We start from the raw sequence: 8,713 nt of genomic DNA on the forward strand, positions 1-8,713 counted from the left end.
ACTTATGGTGTAGGGATCACACGTTTAAATGCCATGTGAATTCATTTTCTATCAGATTCACCAACAACATAGAAAACAGACACCAAACAAGTGTTTCAAAATTTGTTCTCATGGGAATGACAGAGGATCCAGAATTGCAGCCCCTCATCTTCAGCCTATTTCTCATCATATATATCGCCACTGTCTTAGAGAATGTACTCATCATACTATTCGTATGCTTTATCTCCTACTTGCACACCCCCATGTACTTCTTTCTCTCTAATTTATCTTTTAATGACATCTGCTTAAGCACAACCACCATCCCAAAGATGTTGGTGAACAGCCTGACAAAAGATCAGAGTATAAGTTATAAAGGCTGCCTTAACCAGATTTTCTTTGCCATGATTTTTGCTGCTTTAATTTTTTTCTATCCTTGCAGTAATGGCCTATGGACATTATGTGGCCATTTGCCACACACTGAGATATACCATCATTATGAACTCATCTTCTGTGGTCTGATGATTCTACTTTCATTGTTCATTAGTATGGTGACTGCCCTACCTCAGAGTCTTATGGTTTTGCATCTGTCCTTCTGCACAAATTTGGAAATCCCTGAGTTCTTTTGTGAGCTTATTCAAGTCCTCAAGCTTGCCTGTTCAAGTACTCTCATCAATAATATCCTGATATACCTTGTGGCTTTCATATTTGCTTGTGTTCCTCTTTCTGGGATCATATTCTCTTATACTCAGATTGTCACCTCTGTTTTGAAAATGTCATCAGCACATGGAAAATATAAAGCATTTCCCACTTGTCCATCTCACATTTCAGTTGTTTCTTTATTCTATTGGTCAGGTTTTGGTGTGTATCTAAGTTCTTCACTCACACCCTCTCCCAAGAAGACAACAGTAGCCTCCATGATGTATCTTGTGTTTCCTCAAATGTTGAATCCTTTTATCTACAGCTTAAGGAAGAGGGACATAGTGGTAAGCTTGAGAAAACTCCTTGGGAGGATACCTTCTTTATAGTGACTGTGTCATCTGTGCTTATTCACCAACTATTGATACTTACTCCTGTGCATCAACATCAACATGAAACACACTTGGGTTCATCATATAGAAAATGACTTATACATATTTTCACAGTGGTTTTAAATGTTCATAAAATATTTGACCATCATCAATGAAGAAGCTTTTGCTGCTAATAATTAAAAGAATCTTAGACACTCTTGTGCTCTACAAAAAAAAGTAGCTATCTTTCATTACAAAAATTTCAGAAACATACCCTGAACTGGAACTGGAAAATACAGCTTCATAAATTCTGCATGTGGTGACTTCAGTGTAAAACTTGTTTTCTTCTTGAACATAGGATTATTGTTGCAGTTGTAATACCACACATGGTACTCAGAGGGATAAAATGTAATGTACTTCCTTGGCCTACTGTTAACAGAGTTTCAAATGAATCATCAGAAGACCTGCCTTCCTTAATGGTTAGGTTTTGCCACCAAATTGTTATTTCCAAGTCTTAATTCTGGAACAAATAAATGTCACTGATATGATAAGTGATGAATATTGCCTTAATTGGAAAAAGGGTCTTTGCAGAGAATATTAAGTCTGAATTACCCTGATAGGTCTAATTGTAATCACATTTGTAACCTAGTCAATGTAGAACACTGAGTGAAAAGTAGGAGGCAATATGCCCACTGGTGGAGAGATTGGAGTGATATGGCCACAGGCCTAGAAATACTTGGAGCCACAAAGCTTTCCATGAAACTAGTAGAGGCAATGAATTCGTTCTCCTTGAGAGTCTTTCAGGGTAGTACATTCCTTCTGACACCTTGATTTCTGACTTCCAGTCTTCAGAACTGTGAGATGATACAGTTCTCCTTTAGCAACCAAGTTTGTGGTATTTCTTTTCTTTTCTTTTTTGCCAGCCAAATGAAGCTGCCATTTGCTTCATCAATGAGAACAGGGTCATAGGTCCTTTTTAATCTTGTTTCTGATGTAGGATAAATGATTACTATATCAACATTGAATGGTTCATAACAAATGCCATTCCACTGGGAAGTGAGCCCTAAGCACAACAAACACTGTATGTAATACTTGCCTAAAAATAAGTATGCATTGAAACTTCACTAGATCATTTTTTTTTTTCAATTTCTTGCCAATACTCACAAACCATGCAATCATTATTTCTTACACATTTCTGCACTTGCTTAGAAATTCTATTTGTTTATGTTTTATTTAAGAGTTCTTTGAGGCCTGAAAATTAGGTGTTGGACTGCTAACTACAATGTCAGAAGTTAAAACTCACTCTCTGCTCTGCTGGAAAATATGTACCTGTCTTCTCCCATAAAGATTTACCATCTCAGAAACCACATACAGGATCACTATGAATCAGAATTGACTGAAAGTCTGTTTTTTTTTTTTTTTTTTTTTTTAACATCTATCACAAATTCTTTCCATTTGCTTTTTTTTTTTTAACTGACACCACATTTATTTTATTTTTTCCTTTTTTTTTTTAACCTTTTAATGTGAATTGATTGAAGCTATACAGACAAGATCATGAGTTTTGCAGTCAGCAAATCATATACTTTGTTTCATCTCAATGATTGAAATCCCTTTCATGCCATGCAACAACAGTAATCCTGCTTCCTCCCTCTGGTCCCTATTTCCATTCCACCCACCTTCCCGAATTTTTCCTTAAGTAAATGTTGCCTATTTGATTTTTATTGATTGACTATTTCATCACTCATAGTGAACATACATTACTAGAGCTGTTGTGACCTTATATACGTGTCTGCTGCTAGAATGAAAATTGGGCCACAGAGGTGAGTTATTTTCCAGTCTTGAAAGGTGGTCAAAGGGCCATAGTCTCAGGTTCTTCCCATCTCTTTCAGACCAGTAAACCTGGTCTATTAAAAAAAATGAATAAACATTTTGCTTTTTTATTCTGTTGCTCTATTTTAGACCTTTAAATATGACACCTTTCAGAGCAGTAAATATTGTTATAGCCAGACACCACCTAGTTCTTCTGTTTTCAGTGTCCTGGAAGCTGATATTCACATATTCCATTACACCATTGGACTAATTGTTTCCAAGCATCTTCTATCCTCATCGCTTTTCTTTCTTCTGCACATGGAGAGGCCAACAGCTGCACCTTAGATGACCACTCGTGAGCTTCAAAAATCCCAGAAGCTACTCACCATAGTAGGCTAAAGAAGATTGTCTTTGTGAAGTATGTATTGGCCATGTCATCCCCTAAACTCTGGTCTTGAGCCTCCAGGCCCAGCAACAAATTGCCTTAAGATTTTTGACAAGATCTAAGAAGTTTTCATCATTTTGCCTGGTGCATGCTCCACCGTACTCATAGTTGTTTTTGCAGAAAAGGCAAATACTCATGCACAAATAACCTCTTTCAATCTCATATATTTATAGTATATGTACATGTAGATATCACTTTTCCTCCCATACCCATTCAGCCTGTATCTGTTTCCATGTCACTACTCATAGAACATTGTTGTTCCAAAGTTGTGTGTATATGGTATATATGTCAGTATTTTCCTCTATCCCCTTTAGCCCTGCATAACTTCCTCTCAATCATTCTTCTGTCAACATCCTTCTTGTTGTATATTAACCTCCCTCTTCTTGTATATTACCCTCTCCATCACCTGAGTTAACATGTGTTTCCTTTAAATTACTTAAATAAATAATTATTGGGTTGTTGTTGTTTTCAGTTCTGACTCATAGCGACATTGTATAGGGTTTTTGAGGAACAGCTAGTGGGTTTGAACTGTAAACCTTGTAGCTCACGGTCCAGTGTTGATTCCGCAGCACCACGTCAGGATTTTGTGAATGTTTTTCTCATACCTTATATGGTTGATTTTCTTCTAATTGATTTATTTAAAAGAATGAATGTGACTTACTTTTCCCCTTATTCACATCTGTGGTACCTTGAATTTGCTTTTTATCCAATGTCTTCCTAAATCCCATCAAATGATTGCATGGGACTATGCAAGTAATACATACTGTACTTTAAGACAGGGGTTGGTTAGTTTTGCCATCCAACTAGATTTAAAAGTAGTCATCTCAGAAACAAGAATGGAAATTCTTAGAACCATCAAGAAGGATAGTATGAGTGGAACGTGAGATCCCAACATAGAAAAATGCCAGTGGAATGGAGTGACAGAGCAGATACAGCCTTTAGATCCACAATGTGATGCAGAAGTCAAGAGGCTACCTGATTGAGATACCAAAGACAACAGTGAGGCCTGCCTGCAGTAGGGTAGACAAAAGGCATTCCTGATGGAAGAACTGCTACATTCTGAGTTGAATTTGATCCTGAATCATACATGTTCACTTCCTTAATAAATCACATAATACTGAGTACTGTTATGAGTTATGTGTGTTCATGAAGGAAACCATTTTCTATGAACAAATACTTTACTTAGAGGAGGATTTCTTGAGTGTAAAACAAGAAAGAGGAATACGTAAATTAGCAGGAATAGGGAGATAACTCTTTCCACAAGTACAAGAAAGGTAGATTGTAAATCAGATTCATTCTTAAGGTGTGGAGGTGATAACAACAGGGAATGCATAGGGAAATCAAAAGCTTGCTGGGAGAGCCTTCTGTTTTTCAAAGGTAAAAGGTGATGGAGGGTTCACAGTAGAATTTCTATTAGCACCAATCCTAGAAGACATGTACCTAAGGTGTTTTCTTGTGCGGAGCTTCCTTCATTGATGTCCACAGAACTCTTGCAAAGGTGAGCTATCTGAGATCCTTGCTCATATAGCAGGTTTCTGGAACTTACCCATGAAAATTAGAAACTCTGGAGAGACATCTGGAGAATGTTCATTTTTAACAACTTATTGTGAGGCTGTAATGTGTTCAAGCATGGTTTTTATGATTGTCATATTAGAAAACCATGGGAAAACATACTTAAAATCTGGATAAATAGAGGTATTTCCTCAATGTTACTACTTAAAATACCATGTATAAGTTAACATATAAATTTGTAGTTCTTAAAGAACAGCAACATAGAGACAAAATATATATGCATCACCAGATTGACAAAAAATCATTATTATCTCCAAGAAATCCACTTAAACAACCACCCAATCACATCACATTCTTCACCTCCAGTGATAATTTCTATTTTCATTATTTATGTTTCATTTCTTTGATGCTCTTTTATTAGCTGAATCTTTTGATATTACCAGGATTTGAGAATATTTGCACTACAAACACTGATATTTTCATGGAATCTAACTGCATTACATTATCAACAAGGTTGTTGTTGTTGTTGTTAATTTCTGTCTGATTCATAGCGACCCTGTATAGGGTTTCCAAGGAACAGCTTGTGACCTCAAACCACCGATCTTACAGTTTAAACTGACCTTGCAGTCCAGCATATTAACCCTCAGTGCAACACCAGGACTCCAATATCATGGTAGACTTCAGCATTGCAGGCAGACATATTAACAAGCTGCAATATGCAGATGATACAACCTTGCTTGTTGAAAGTGAAAGGACTTGAAATATTTACTTATAAAGATCAAAGATGACAGTCTTCAGTATGGTGGCATCTCAATGTAAAGAAAATGTTATCCTCACAAATGGACCTATAAATAAAATCATGATAAAGGAAGAAAAAATTGAAGACATCACAGACTTTATTTTTCTTAGATCCACAAGCAATATCAACAAGCAGTCAAGAAATTAAATGAAGTTTTCTATTCGCAAAAACTGCTACAAAGCACCTCTTTAAGAACAAATATGTTACTTTGAGGACTAAGGTACATCCATGCCTGGTCAAAGTCATGATATTTTTAATCCATCTCCTCATATGCATTTGAAAGTTGAATAATGAATAAGGAAGCCCACAGAAGAATCATTGCGTTTGAATGATGGTGTTGGAGAGAAATATTGGAAGTACCAAAGATTTCCAGAAGAACATGTCTTGTAAGAGGTGCAGCCATAATGCTCCTTACAAACATGGGTGACCAGATTACATCCCTCATGCTTTGGACATGTTGTTGATAGCGACCAGTCCCTAGAGAATGACATTATCCTTGGAACAGTGGAGGGTTAGCAAAAAAAATGGAAGACTCCCAGAGTAATGAATAGTTACAGTGGCAGTGACAATGTTTTCAAACATAACAATTGTGTGGATGGTGTATGAATGGGCAGGATTATTTTGTTCTTTTATGCATAGGATTGCTATGAGTTGGCAATGATTTGATAGTACCTAATGTGGTGCTGTGGGTTAATGTGCCAGACTACAAAGCCATTTGAACTGCAAGGTCGGTGGTTCAAGCTGCTCCTCAGAAACCCTATACAGGGTCACTATGGGTTGGAAACGACTCGATGGCACTTAAAAACAACAACAAACTACAACATACACAGGTAAGATAATAAGTATTGCTACAAATTTATATAACTTTTATTAAGCAAAAATGTTAAATTAGTTATATTTTTATTCTAGTCCAATACATTTCTGAAGACTTTTTTCTTTTCTTTTCCATTTTTTTTTTTTTTTTTTTTTTTGAAGCCTTTCTTGGAGTCCTAGTGTGGCACTGTAGGAAAAGCAGCACTGGACCACAAGGTCAGTCTAACCTTCAAAGTCAGTGGATCAAACTCATCAGCAGCCCCTTGGAAACCCTATAAAGAGTCACTATGAATCAGAACCTGAACTTACTCAATGGCACTTTAGCAACACCACCAATCCTTGACTAAGCACTGGATTATTAATCACAATGTTGGCTGTTCAGTTCCATCAGCTGTTCCTTGGAATTCTAAAACAGGGTTGCTATAATTCTGAATTGTCTCAACAGCACACAACAAAAGCCCTTTCCTAAAGATTTCTGTGCTATTTAGCTTGTTGTTAAGTGCCATAGAGTCAGTTCCTATACAGAGTTCCCAAAAGGCAGCTGGTGGATTTGAGCCTCCAACCTTGAGATTCAAACTGACCTTTTGGGTCGAGTGTTTATCCTACAATGCTTGTAGGATAAGTGCTTATCCTACACAGTTGCTGTCAAGTTGAATCTCATTCTTAGCAACCTCATGTACAACATAAAAAGATACTGCTGAGTCCTACACCATCCTTACAATATTTTCTATGTTTGATCTCATTATTGCAGCAACTCATTGAAGGTTCTACTTATTTTCACTAACTCGTACTGTCTCTAGCATGATATTTTTTGCAGGACTGATCTCTCCTAAAACCATGAAGTCTTGCCATACACACATCAAAGGGACATTCTGATTATACCTCTTCCAACACAGATTTGTTCATTCTTTTGGCATTCCATGATATATTCAATATTTTTTGCCAAAACCATAATTCAAATGCATCAATTATTCTCTAATCTTCTTTATTCATGGGCAGCATCCTCATGCATGTAAGGTGATTGAAAGTATCATGGCTTGGAGCAGACAAACCTTAGTTTTCAAAGTGATATCTTTTTTTTCTTCAAGAATTTAAAGAGTTTTACTTAAAGCCAATTTGTCAGTGTAATATGTTATTTGATTTCTTGAATGTTGCTTCAATGGACATTGATTGTGAATTCAAGTAAAATGAAATCTTGCAAAACTTCAATCTTTTTCCATTTATCATGATACTGTTTAATGATCCAGTTGTGAAAATTTTTGTTTTCTTTACAATGAGGTGTAATACATAATAAGGTTGTAGCCATTGATCTTCATCAGCAAGTGCTTTGAATCTTCTTTTTTTTTCCAGCATGCAAGATTGTGTCATATACATATTTCAGAGTGTCGAAGAGCCTTCCTCCTATCCTGATGCCATGTACTTCATATTGCTGAGATTTTTAGATTGTTTGCTCAGAATTCTGAATAAATAATCTTGGTGAAAGGATAAAACCCCTTGTTTGTTTAAATGACTGTCTCTTGGTCTATATACAATTTCTGCAAGAACACCATTACATGTTTTGGAATTCCATAGCATTTTCTTTGCAATGTTACTTACAGTTTGTTATTACTCACACAAATATCTTTTCATATGCAAAACAAAAACAAAAACCTCTTGGAAGTAATCATTTTTCTTGTATTATTTGCTTTCTGCCTAGATCCATCAAATTTCATCAATGACATGCCCTGTTATGATTCATGCTTGATTTATTAGATCAACATAGTGAAAGTTGGTGATATTTTTCTGGTTCATTATTTGTTTGATTTTATTTATAGTTGATTTCTTTAAACTAATGGACGCAAATTTTCTTTTTCTTCATATTTTGCCTTGTTGTGCTTATTGCTCTTCTCTGGTAGTTTCCAAAAAGAGAAACATGTTTGAGTAGAAATAGTTTAATATGTAATTTTCAAGTATTGCCTCTACTTTTAGGTCTCTAGTTCAATTTTTTTTTTTAAAAAAAACATCTTTTCTATCAACAAGAATAGAACATAGAGGATGACATATTGAGTGTAAAAAAAAAAGAACAAGAGAAAAAGCAAATTGACAAGATTAGGAAGATGATTTTTTGCACAAGCACAAAAAAGAAAGATTATAAGTAAGAATTTTATCTACAGATGTGAATGTAATGTCCCATGGTGGACAGGTTTCAGATGAGCCTCCAGATGAAGACAGACTAGGAAGAAGGATAGACAAACTACTTCCGAATATTTAGTCATTGAAAGCCTTATGAATAGCAGAGAAACACTGTCAGATATAGTGCCAGAAAATGAGCCCTTCAGGTTAGAAGGCACTCAAAATGTGACTGGGGAA

The 8,713-nt window shown here is 35.8% G+C and overlaps 1 pseudogene; it reads left to right on the forward strand.

The window, feature by feature from the left end:
- The window catches only part of LOC102824726, a 6,672-nt pseudogene extending 5,668 nt beyond the window's left edge, over window positions 1-1,004 (forward strand).
- Window positions 1,005-8,713: the final 7,709 nt, after the last annotated feature.

This window comes from Chrysochloris asiatica, unplaced genomic scaffold (genome assembly GCF_000296735.1).
Source record: "Chrysochloris asiatica unplaced genomic scaffold, ChrAsi1.0 scaffold00653, whole genome shotgun sequence".
Taxonomy (NCBI): Eukaryota; Metazoa; Chordata; class Mammalia; order Afrosoricida; family Chrysochloridae; genus Chrysochloris; species Chrysochloris asiatica.